The following is a 12476-nucleotide window of genomic DNA, read 5'->3' as shown; positions in this document are numbered from 1 at the left end:
ATACTGTACTAAAAAGGTTGCCAACTACAATGTCAAAAACCATACACGAAATGAATTTTATATCAATTAGGTATGAATCTAAATGGATTTAAAATTGTAGCCCAGTGATTAGAAATCGTACATACTTTTGAAATAATATACAATAGAACGTGGTGTACAAAGAGTTCGTGACAATTCATTGTAAACGTATTATGTGTATATCTATTTTAATGAATAATCATTCATTAAATCTTAAATCAACTAGAACTCTCTCTCTTTTTGGAGAAAGTATAATATTATTATAAACTTAATTTATATATCTATAAACATTATTTGTAGTTTACATTTTACTATACAAAACCGATAAAGTATGTTCAAGTGATGTTCTATATTTGTGAGATTACCAAAGTTGATCTATATCATTTCAAAATATTGATAATGAGATGTAATTTCCTTTCTTGTTGGCTTTTTTTTTTTTTTTTTTGGCTTTTTTTTTTGTAGTGAAATCACAGTAGTTATATGCTTCCTCCTATTTAAAACACAAGATACAACTATGACAACATTAACACATTAATCGACGGCCAAAGTACACTAAAAGTAAACTAGTTACTTTTCCAATGATTTTTTGTTCATCCTTACCCAATCATGTTACTGGTATCGTATGCAAAAATTGTTTATTGTAACAAAAAAAAAAGTAAATACGAACAAGCCAAATGATGTTTCATAATTTTCAGTATGTCCTAGTCGTCGAAAAAAAAACTTGACCGTAGATAACTTGAAAAAAAAAAATCTAAAAAGAACCAAAAAATCGTGCTACAACAGCTCCACTGGTTTGTTTTGTTAAGATCGCCACGTACTTACAAATCATTTTTCACACTAATAGGATATATACTGATTTTGGTCAGGCCAGTGTTTTAATCTAGTCGGAGCTATCTACAAAACTGTTAAAAATAGATATTTTTTATTAATGATGGTTATAAAATGACAGTTTATTCAGTAACATTGCAAAATATAGCAAAATCTTGACTATTTTACTAAATCAGCCAAGACATAATGTAAAGCACAAACATCGCCAAGGAAAACATTTTTCTGTAAGTCTATTATGTGATTATCTATTCACTGGCAAAACTAATTTATGCGACGCTTTGGTTCTTTGTTAATTTAACAAAAATGTTCTTACCGATTATCATTTTTTTGTTTAAATCTGACAAATCTCACTTATGTTGTTATTTTACAGATGTTGCAGTCACCCTGTGTCATCATGGCTTGGCTGATATTCACATTTTCAGAACAACCAATCGACTGATGTTTTAAAATGATAAAATGAGGAAAGTTTTATTTTTGTGAAATTTTTGTGCTACAACAGCTCTACAAACAAATCAAAGTTTCAAAATAATAATTTTGTACGCCAGATGCTCGTTACGTCTACATATGGCTCTAGTTTCAAAACACTTGGCAAGTTAAATCGAAAATGTACCTTGTCCTTTAGCGTCTGTTTGTCCCTGTGATTTTCCTTACATTTATACTGTTTAAAATGCTATCATGTTCAATGGGACTCATCAGTAGGTGTTATATGTGTGTTGATTAAAGATAGTAGTTTTTTAAGAGAAAAAGCAATTGGCCTTGCTATGAGCTGTTTATACACTTACATTCTGTTTATCGTGCTAAATATGGTCTTTTAACCATTACTTAGACAGTTTTACGTTCTCAAGAAGCGAGTTGAAAACGTCTTCTGATACATTGAGACGCTAATGCTTACTTTTCCGCGCACACCGTGACGTTGCTGACAAGTTCTGCTCATGCATCTGTGATACGAGAATAACGGAACGACTAAGGAGATCGATATCAGTGAAGGGAAGGGAAAAATCAAAGGAACAGAGCTCTGTTTATGCAGTTTGTCTCATTCACAAAGAGAACTTCATCACAATACAAACGATCACAGTTCACTGCAAGTTAATTAAAGCTCGATAGAGTCATTCGCACCGATTTGAGAAGAAGTTTCTTTTTTAAAATGTTGATGATGCTTATTTTGTTTAGTCGCGAAATAGACACTGCGCATCGCAAAAAGATAACAAAAAGGTGATTTCTGTCATTTTGACCTACTTGTAGGTTTAATGTTGATGATAATGTTTTTGTCATTTACGGTTTCATTCTATCTGTTATATTTTCCGAAATGAAATACTGATTGGTTAAAAATTGTCATTTTAGGTCAATAATTCCTATAAGGAGTTGACTGACGATTCCGGTCAAGTTGTTTATATCGTCCGTAAATCAATATACTACTCATGTTAACTTATATATCCTTTGTAAAAACTAATTGATGAAGGATATCAATTTAATAGTGTATTACGATCTTTGAATATTGTTTTTGTCGATCTTGACTTTTATTAAGTTTAAAGGTAGTTCTAAATTGGACAATTTGGAAAATAATTTTGTAGATCAAGTTAAAAAAGAACTGAAATCCTATAATTTATTTTTGCAATTTGGAAATCAATTTAAGTATGCAGATTGAAGATTGGAATACTATTTACTGCATTCCTTTTAATATAACTAGAAACTCATTTTAAAAAAAAATCCCATTTAAATATTTTTTATAGGATTCTATCGTGTAATTCATTTTCATTTAGATGCAAATTAAAAGAAACTGAACTAATGTACTTTTTGTTCAGAAATCAGAGAAACAATTTTGCAATAGAAAATAAGTTTGTATTTTAACCTCTGCACAAAAAGTTAAAATATATCAGAAGTTGCAAATGTTAGAAGTAACATTTAATTAACCAAATTAATTGTAATATATTTTCTTATATCCTTGTACTAGTAACTTGATCAATCTTACAAGTGTTACTTAATCTTTATAATTTGTGTTTAATACTGTATATTGTAATTTTACATGTTTCAAAATACCAAAACAATACAACAAAAACAGCCCAAAATAATATTGATTTTATTCTTTTATAAATCAAAACATAACTATATATGTTTAGCTATACAGTTATTGATACTAATGGTCCTTCTTTCCGTCGATACAATATACTTATGGTTTTAAAATCCCCAAAAAAGTCATGTCATCATCAGACTGTTTAGGATGTATTTACACTAATTTCGTTTGATATGTACTCATTGATATTTTTGTCAGGGAAACAAGATTATAATTTACTTTAACAAGCTTCAGAAATTGCGAGTAATCTCAGAACTGTATTTTGTTTCTTCTGTTTGATATATGTTTTGTGGATGTTACATGCTAATCTGATGTTTCAAGCCCTTTTCAACTGATCTGAAGAGTCTTAAGCCCAACATCAGGTACTTGAAAGACATGCTTGACGTTTATTGCAGTTTTACGAACGATTGACAATAGCATACGAGGCGACGGACGATATCCAACGACTGACACTAAGTGATGAAATTAGCTGTTGAGCAAAAAAGCTTGAACAAATCGTTTTACTTTACTGTCATTTTTTGGCATCAACTTGAAACTCTTTTCAGCTTGAACTTATAGACTTTATGTTCTTTTCAAAAAGTGCCTTTATCACACCGACTCTTTCCTACCAGCAAACATATTTTGAATGAATATCACAACTCAACATATTATTAATTTATCAATTAATATCACAATGCCAACCTTTAAAAGAGAATTACTGTATTAGAACTGTTGGCTGTAAAATCGTTTAATCTCCATGTTTGTTTAGAAATTAGCTGTACCAAAAACGTATTAAAATAATATCGTAAGGTTATCATATAAGACTTATCATAATAAATTAACTTTACAATCATTTTTTGCAGGATGGATCGGTTTTTCTCAGGACAACCATTTTTCTTCTTCAATAAACTTTTTGTTTTAACAACATACACTAATAAAAATGTATTTGTTCTGGTTTTCCTTATTTTTCATAATATTTTGTCAATTAAAACAACTTATTTTGTTAACAAGTCCTAACGAATTGTATATATGTTTTTCATTTAAAAAAAAATATCACTTCGCAAAATACGAAAGTTTGACTGATTATGTCCATGTATAAGTTATTGCATAAAGACAATAATACTGACAATGAAGAACATCACAGAAAAACACAGAAGTGCTGACTACTGGGCTGGTGATACCTTCCGTAGAAAGTCCCCCCCCTCCCAGCAGTGGCATCAACCCAGTGGTTGTAAAAGAATCATCAAATATTGCAATATTGTACGACAGACACACGTTTCGTCAACAAAAAACGTATCAGTGACGCACGACTCAAACATGTCAAAAGAGTAAAAAAAGACCAAATTAAGTACGAAGTTAAAAAGCATTGAAGACCCAAAATTCTAAAAAAAAAATTGCCAAATACAGCTAAGGTAATTTATTTCTTGGGGTAGAAAATTATTTTTTTGCGCCTGTACCAAGCAAGGAACCTCTCGCCTTTGTTATTCTTGTGTGTTTTTAAAATTTAGTTTATTTGTATAATTCAGAGTTTAGTGTTGGCGTCCATTTCATTGAGCTAGTATACATTATTGTTTAGGGGCCAGCCGAAGCTCACCTCCGTGTGCGGGATTTTCTTGATGCGTTGAAGACCAATTGGTGGCTTTGTGCGGTTTTCTGCTCTTCGGTCGGTTTGTTGTCTTATTGAAAGATTCTTCGTTTCCCTTCTCTATTCTATTAGTATTTCAAACTATTCAGAATTTTGTAAGTAGCTAAATTTTTTTAATATGACCATATCAATGATACTTCATGTCAATACCGAAGTGCTAAAAAACTTTAAAAAAAAGTAATGCAGAAAGACAAAAACTCGTTATGGCAAATTTATCTGCAAGACTAGATTTTGGCCTACAAAATTTCTATTCAACTCAAATATTCTCTTTGCACTGTATCAATAGTATGCAACAATGTCAGGTGAGCGATACAAGCTCCATTGAGCCTCTAGTTTATAAAGCGATGACATTAACACACCTAATTGACTGGCATAAAAATAAGCTTTTCTGTTTTTAAATTATATTTTTTTGGCTTAGGAAACAAAGAGCGCGGGGTCGACTTACTCTATATTCAGTTCAGATAGACCATTTGTTTTACGTGAAAAAACAATTGTTTTAAATATTTATGTTTGTTGTTGACACATGTCGGACGTTTCGGTCTTATTGGAATTGAACTTACCATGACGTAATAAAAATAACATTGACATGTAGATTTAAATTAAGAGCTCTTTCCAATCCAGTCATCGTTGAACCTAATATACATTGTAAGGATGTTCATTACATACGAATTACAAATCTTAGTCAGATAGAACGACAATATCGAATGTACATTGTGTGCAAGAGAGGAGTTTTCGAGAAGTATTAGGCGATAATGTATACCTCATGTATACGTATCAAGCACAACATGTATATTTCTATGATATCTCTTTGGACCATTATTGAACAGCTGAATACTACTGTTGCCTTTATTTATGTACATCCTGATCAGAATGTTGCATCTAAAACCTCAATCATTGTTCCCAATTTAGAATTTATTGTAGCCAACAGAATCGATGCCACGCCAATATCAACTAATCAAAACTAAGTGTTGGTAAGTGATAATTTCAAGGTGGCGTGTGTATTGAATGTAACTAATAGCTTCACACGTACGGTATAGAAATATGGTCATCCCTGAACTTCTTCAATCCGGCAGTAAAACAATTTTCAAGACTAGCGACATTTGCTGGTAATAGATGTATAAAATTGTGTTTATCATGTGTGTGCACCTATTTCTGGTAGAAATGAGGACGTTTAATATTATGCCTCGTGAAGAGTGAGTTCAACGCGCTTTAAACACATTTGTAACAGCTTTTTGATGGACCCATTTGTGGTCTCGTGTGACAGGCAGAATGTATGCTTTTTTCAACCCTATCATTATCTTTTTTTTGCAGTCAAAAGTCTGCTCGTTCATGCTGTGCGACGGATGATGTAAAATCTATCATGATATATAATTGGCCATCTAATAACGTTCTGAATATGCATGAAATTTACCATTGGGCGTTAAACATTCAAAAATCTATCGAAATAATTTCTACATAACGTGTTTTTGACAATCGACACAAAACACCAGAAGTAAGACAAAAAATGACACGCCTTTTCAAAACTCAAGCCAAACAGATATAAAATCTGGTTCTTACAGCTGTCACTGTTACATAAGGTACAAATGCACATGTTAAATATTTACTAGTTAATACTTTTGATTACATAAATGTTATAGGTCATTCTTAAACCTGCATTCATTAAGGTCGTTGGTTTGGGGGGAAAAGGGGGGTAAACTGAATAAAAGTACGTAGAATGACTAACACCAGATTTTTCAAGTATATGGACATGAAAGAGACCTAACTACAAATTTCAAGCTAACTGTAATGAATATTATTAGGATGATGATTTTTTTTAAAATCTAAGGTATTTATTTTAACAATATAAAATAGGTAAGTACGATAATTCGTTTAGATGAAAGTGTACAAGATTAAAAAAAAGTATCAACACAAATCTCTACTAAATAGCACCGTTCTTCTGATAGAATTAAAAATGTCGTAACTAAAATATTTTGTACCTCACCTTGGTCATGTTAGTAATTCATTTATACAAATGTCGAGAATCAACATTATCTTTTATTTAAATATCAAATTATACAATGTACATTATTTAATATGGAAATGATGATAATATATACGGTGACTTGTGCTAACTTACAAACGAGTTCAACGCATGAGCATGAATATATACAAAACAAAAACGAAAAGAGTAAATGAAAACAAAAAATGTTGATAATACCATTTCATCTCAACACCATAGAATATTTCAACACATACCATATATTCCAATACATAATTTAATATTACAAAGTAGATCCTTTATTTCGTAACTTTATATGTGTTTACTCATTGTTTCAATACTTTGATACTAAACACCAATCGAGAACATGCAAGTTTTGTTGATGTAACATCTGGATATACTTTCGGTTTAAACATTAATGCCTTTTTTAAGCGCGCACTGATAGAACATACAACTTAAGTTAATGTATTTTGCCTTTCGCGTTTTTCAGCATATCGTTTTATACTTTATCGATTCAAAATCCTGTAGGTTTATTCTACCAATCAGATTACAAGATAAATGTCTTCTTTTTTTGTTATTTTAAACGTGTAAATTCAATTAATACCTACACGTGGTAATGTGAATAAAAACGATATCCTGCTTAGGATTCGGTTACTAGATTTGTCTCGAATATCTTGTCGCTTTTTTTATTACCTTAATCCATTGGATGTCTACTGATTGATTTTAGTCCGGGAAACGTGATTATTGATTACCTATAGTTGTCTTTGATCTACCTTTCGGTAACTATGCTCTAAGAGTAGTACTTCGCTTCTTCGGTCTTTTTATTGGTTGTGTTTTGTGTTTTGCATTGATTTGATGAGTCAAGTCTTTTTTCAACTTATTTATATAGTTTATTGTTATGTTTTACTGTACATTCTGTATAGTCACTGTAATGCCCAGTACATGATTTCGAATTTGTAACATCTTTCAAATTGTCTGTAATATCAGCTAGTGCCTTAATAATTTGTGGCACAAAAAAAAACCTGTTATCAGTGCTTTTTTGAGAAACCACGAAATAAATCTCATTTTAGCATATACACATTACGTTAATCCAACACACATGTCGGTTTGATTTCATCATAAATTGCAAAATAAATGAAAATGATGCAATCCATAAGTGAGAAACATGTGATTGGTTTTCAATTAGCAAATATTATTTCAAACATACGTAGATGTACTAATGACCAAAGTGTAAGACATTGATTTGATAATGGACACTGTACACAATTTATTTTACACGACATATGTTTCTGAAAAAAAACTCGTTAGCATCTATGTTCGTCACCAAAATAAAACAAAAAATCAAAAGGATCATATAATGAACTTTGGAATACTTTACAGAGAAAAAGGCAGCCAAATATATCACACGACATCTCGCGATCCTGAAGTAACCGTTATAGCAATAATGTTGGACACTAAACCCAAACGGATGGTTAAGTACAAACAATCTTCGGAAGCATAAATAAAGGCAACAGTAGTATACCGCTGTTCAATAGTCATAAATCGATTAAGCGAAAACAAATCCGGGTTACAAACTAAAACCGAGGGAAACACATCAACTATAATGAATAATCTAATTCCTTTGGGATTTTTTCCCTGATTTTTTCTGACCTAGCTGCATATATATATATATATATATATGGATATTTAGCATGTTCCAGAGAGGTATACAGCCAGTAAAAAAATAAATTGAAGTTGGTAATCCAGAAATTTATTCGCATAGCAACGTTTTAAACCAATTTTACACCAAGCTCCTTTAGCCTGCTGTATTCATCGTTTTCTATTTAAGGAGGGAAATGATAACATGAAATGGAAGTTTTGTTTTTATTTCATCTTATTTCTATTTTTACTATTTACTAGAACGTTTTCCCGTGAATTTATAATTGATAACGTCCTTGCGAAAAATGGGAAAACATTGAAAAGATCTAGGTTTCAGTGTTTACAGGGGAGTCAATATTTTGTCGCTAGATTTCCCACTGCCGTTAGTTACCTAAAATCTGTAAGATAATGTTGAAGTAACTTTACTTATTTAGAAGAAAGATCAAAGTCAGATAGATTATTAAAAGAATTTCATGTGGTAGACAGTCAAAGCTTTTGGAAGATTCATAAGAATAACTGCCACATAGTTTTATCCAATGTTTTTTTTCAAATCAGACATACATCTGTCAGTGACAAATCTATCACTAAAACGACTTAATAATAAATATACAAACATACGAAAGAACCATAGTTTACCAATTTTTAAATACAACGATGTGAGTGACTCTAACAATTAAAGCGGATTAAAAAACAGAAACTGGAAGATACAAAAATTTAGATGTGAATGATAAAAAAATGTCCACTTTGTAAAAATAACATTGAAGGTGAAATACACTTTTTACTTATTTATGATCAATGTCAAAATTATGAATAAGAGCATAAGCAACTTTTAGCATATATAGATCAAAGGGTGCAAATATAAAAACATTTGCTGATGAGTCTTAATTTGTCTGGCTTATTATTAATAAACTTTTGAATGAATATCTTGACTAAATATTTGAAAACACAGGAATTCTTACAAGTATTATAGTCAATTTTTCATATCAAATTATAGAAATCCTTTATTAAAATTATAGTTAGAAGGAGCAGGTGGGTTTGGTCCATTTTGTATTATGGAACTGGGTAACTATTAATGTACCACCTGGTTTTTATTGCTGCATGGTGATAATTGAACAGTTTGATTTTGATTTGGGTTTTTTTGTTCTTTTTCAAATTGTTTTAAAGAATCATTGTATACACATTTATTGTAATTATTCAGCTCAGCTTTGGGCGCCGTGATTAGCAATATTATTCATAAGTATCATGGAACTGTCTGAGATGGGTCTGTCACCCTCAGTTCGTAAGTTTTAAAGACTGTCTAATAAAGACTCCAACATAACAAACAAGATCAGGGGTGGGTTTAAGAATGCTTACTAATTTATCAAAACATGATAGTCAAAATGAATTTAGAAACAAAGCCAGAACAGCAAACCACATGTTCATACAGAGAGAGAGAGAGAGGATGGGGATATGTGTTTGAATAATGACTAATTTGGGTTGGTGATTCTATAAGATTGAGATCCTTAGTCCTTTCCCTAACTTATTCAAGATTTCTGATTTTCTGTTCATACTTAAAAGAGGGACGAAAGATACCAGAGAGACAGTCAAACTCATAGATCGAAAACAAGCTGACAACGCCATGGCCAAAAATAAAAAGACAAACAGACAAATAATAGTACAGATGACACAACATAGAAAACTAAAGACTAAGCAACACGAACCCAACCAAAAACTGGGGGTGACTGGCTCATTAACAAATACCGTAATTCAAGAAACTGTTTTGTTGACTTTCAAAACGCCTTTGATACTGTTATATATATACAGGAATCAAAATTAATCTGAGCGAGAGAGACATGAGAGAGAGAGAGCAATCCTGCTCTATATAATATAATACAAACACACTGTATTGGATTGAAACATTTGAGAGAGAGAGTAATCCTGCTATATATAATATAATACAAACACACTGTATCGGATTGAAACATAATAGCGCACAATATGTGTTCCGGAGTAAAACCTGTAAATCGAATATTCTGAACAGATTTGTCAAAAATATGTGCAAACATACCAAAAGAAATGGTTTGGACCTTCCTCACAATGGTGGTTAATAAAACCATTGTTCATTAGTGCAAATGAACGGAAGAATGGTTGATAGGGATATATCATGTAGGACCACTAGTAAATCATTAATTTTCTTATCGGATCGCAAATACTACCCAAAACATTGTTATGTTCGATAACACCAGCCCGCAACTTTCGGTTTTTGTTTTGTACTTTCCAAAAATTGGTAATATATTATCGGTCATTTGACTAAAAATAATATCATACATCACGCGTTTCTCAATATACCATATATACCATACACCAAAACAAAGGAGAAAAGATACAGAAATATCCATTTAGTATGTGTAAATCTGATTCAAGCGATTGTTTTGTTGTTTTTTTTGTAGTAAAAAAATCTCTATTTTTCACTGAACTTGTAAAAAATAAATGAATGCTGAGCCACATGTATAGAAAACAATATGTGATTATAACTAAAGGGTGTGTGAGAAAAACCTTGTAATGGATTGTCACTGAAAATGCAAGTAGAGTTACATAATACTATTAAACGTTAAAAACAGGATAAGCGTTAATTTTTTATATAGATATAAGAAGATGTGGTATGAGTGCCAATATATGTCAATATATGTTTATATAAGCTATTTATATTTAAGGATATATGGCAGGTCCTACGAGTTCATGTGGCAACTGGGATTGTGTCCAGTTACTAAAGTTCGTCCAGTAATCTGCAAACGAAGTTTTAGACTATTCCAGCAGATTGCACATTCTGTCTTGGTTACGGAATTGGTTGGGAATTGACAGGTAACAAACATCAAGTCTTTATAAAACATTGTTTACTGAATATCATAATTTTTATATGAAATAAGTACGGTCATAAAACAAAATTAATGTTTTGACAGAAGTCAACCAAATGCTGCATTACAAAATTAGAATACTATAAATTCAGAAATTATTGCGAGGTTTTTATTAACGCGAGTAATGCAACTGGGTGAGTTTTGCAATTGTAAGAACACGCATTCTGATATCTGATACATTTATCTGATTTCAGATTTTCCTGTAATCACAATAATTAATTTCGCATCTTTGTTCATTCTTTTAAAATCGCAAAAATAAATGCACCCAATAATTTCTGAATTTACAATATTTGTTTGATCCAAGCTAGAAGCAATTCAAAGCTTGTCGTATAGTTTGGTTTATCGCCGTTTTCCTTTGATCTGCTTGTATGACTGATACTTTCTACTCGATTCAGATGAGGATTTTTTTAACGGAGTAAACGAAAAATCTGATAACAACACAAGTCCAAATGCATTGACTTTAATTAAGAAAAAATCGATAATCTACATGGGTTTTCAAACTTCTCGGCTACATCGCGTCTCTTACTCTCATAAATGACAGGGATCCAGTGATATAGATCTAGTATTCAGTGAGATACAACAGTTACCACAAAATATTTTGAATCATCATCAACCCTTATCTTATAACACATTCTTCGATAACAAAATATAGAAAGAAAGCATTTCCTGTATCAAACAGTATAATCGTTACCGTCTATCTAATCAAAATACAGATCCTGTGTGTCCAAGCTTCTCTTACAGGTATCTGAAAACACTCCGTTCAACTTTCTGTTTTAACGATCTTTCAGGATCCTCAGGTTTTCTTGTAATGATACACATCCTAAAAAAATTGTAGTCATACATTTCATTGCTTGCACCTGTGGAGTTGCACTATGAATTTGGCTATAAGTCGATAATGTAATTTGATGAAAACACTGTCTCTACAAAGGGCTTATATAATAAGTACCTTTTTTTTATTATAAAGACAGCATGTCAACCACTATTTTGGTTTCATTTGGTAGTTTGGTGGCCGTCCTATCAATTATTATATATATATATTCATATACCCAGAAATGTTCGTTGTTTACATTCAATCGTTCATATATTTGAACCTCAATTTCAGACACTAACAAATCAAAATTTCAAACCATTCCGATTATAAAGATGTTCCATGTGTTGTTTGTCTGATAAAAAACAAAACAACATTCAATCATTCCTGGCAGAACATCTTGCTATGCAATATAGACAAAAAAATATACAGGTTTTCTAAGGTCCGCGTGTACCTAAAACGAAGCTTTTGCAACAGAGTATGTATGTCCAGATGAAGGTACAGAATTTTACGGACCAACAAACCATAACCAAGGCCATATCAATTTTGTAAAAGTTAAATTTGGAAGCAATCCATGTTCAAAATATGGGGACAGAAGTAAACCGAGCTGTGTTATT

This window comes from Mytilus californianus, unplaced genomic scaffold (genome assembly GCF_021869535.1).
Source record: "Mytilus californianus isolate M0D057914Y unplaced genomic scaffold, xbMytCali1.0.p SCAF_8, whole genome shotgun sequence".
Classification (NCBI taxonomy): domain Eukaryota; kingdom Metazoa; phylum Mollusca; class Bivalvia; order Mytilida; family Mytilidae; genus Mytilus; species Mytilus californianus.
Note: the sequence above shows the minus strand (reverse complement) of the source record.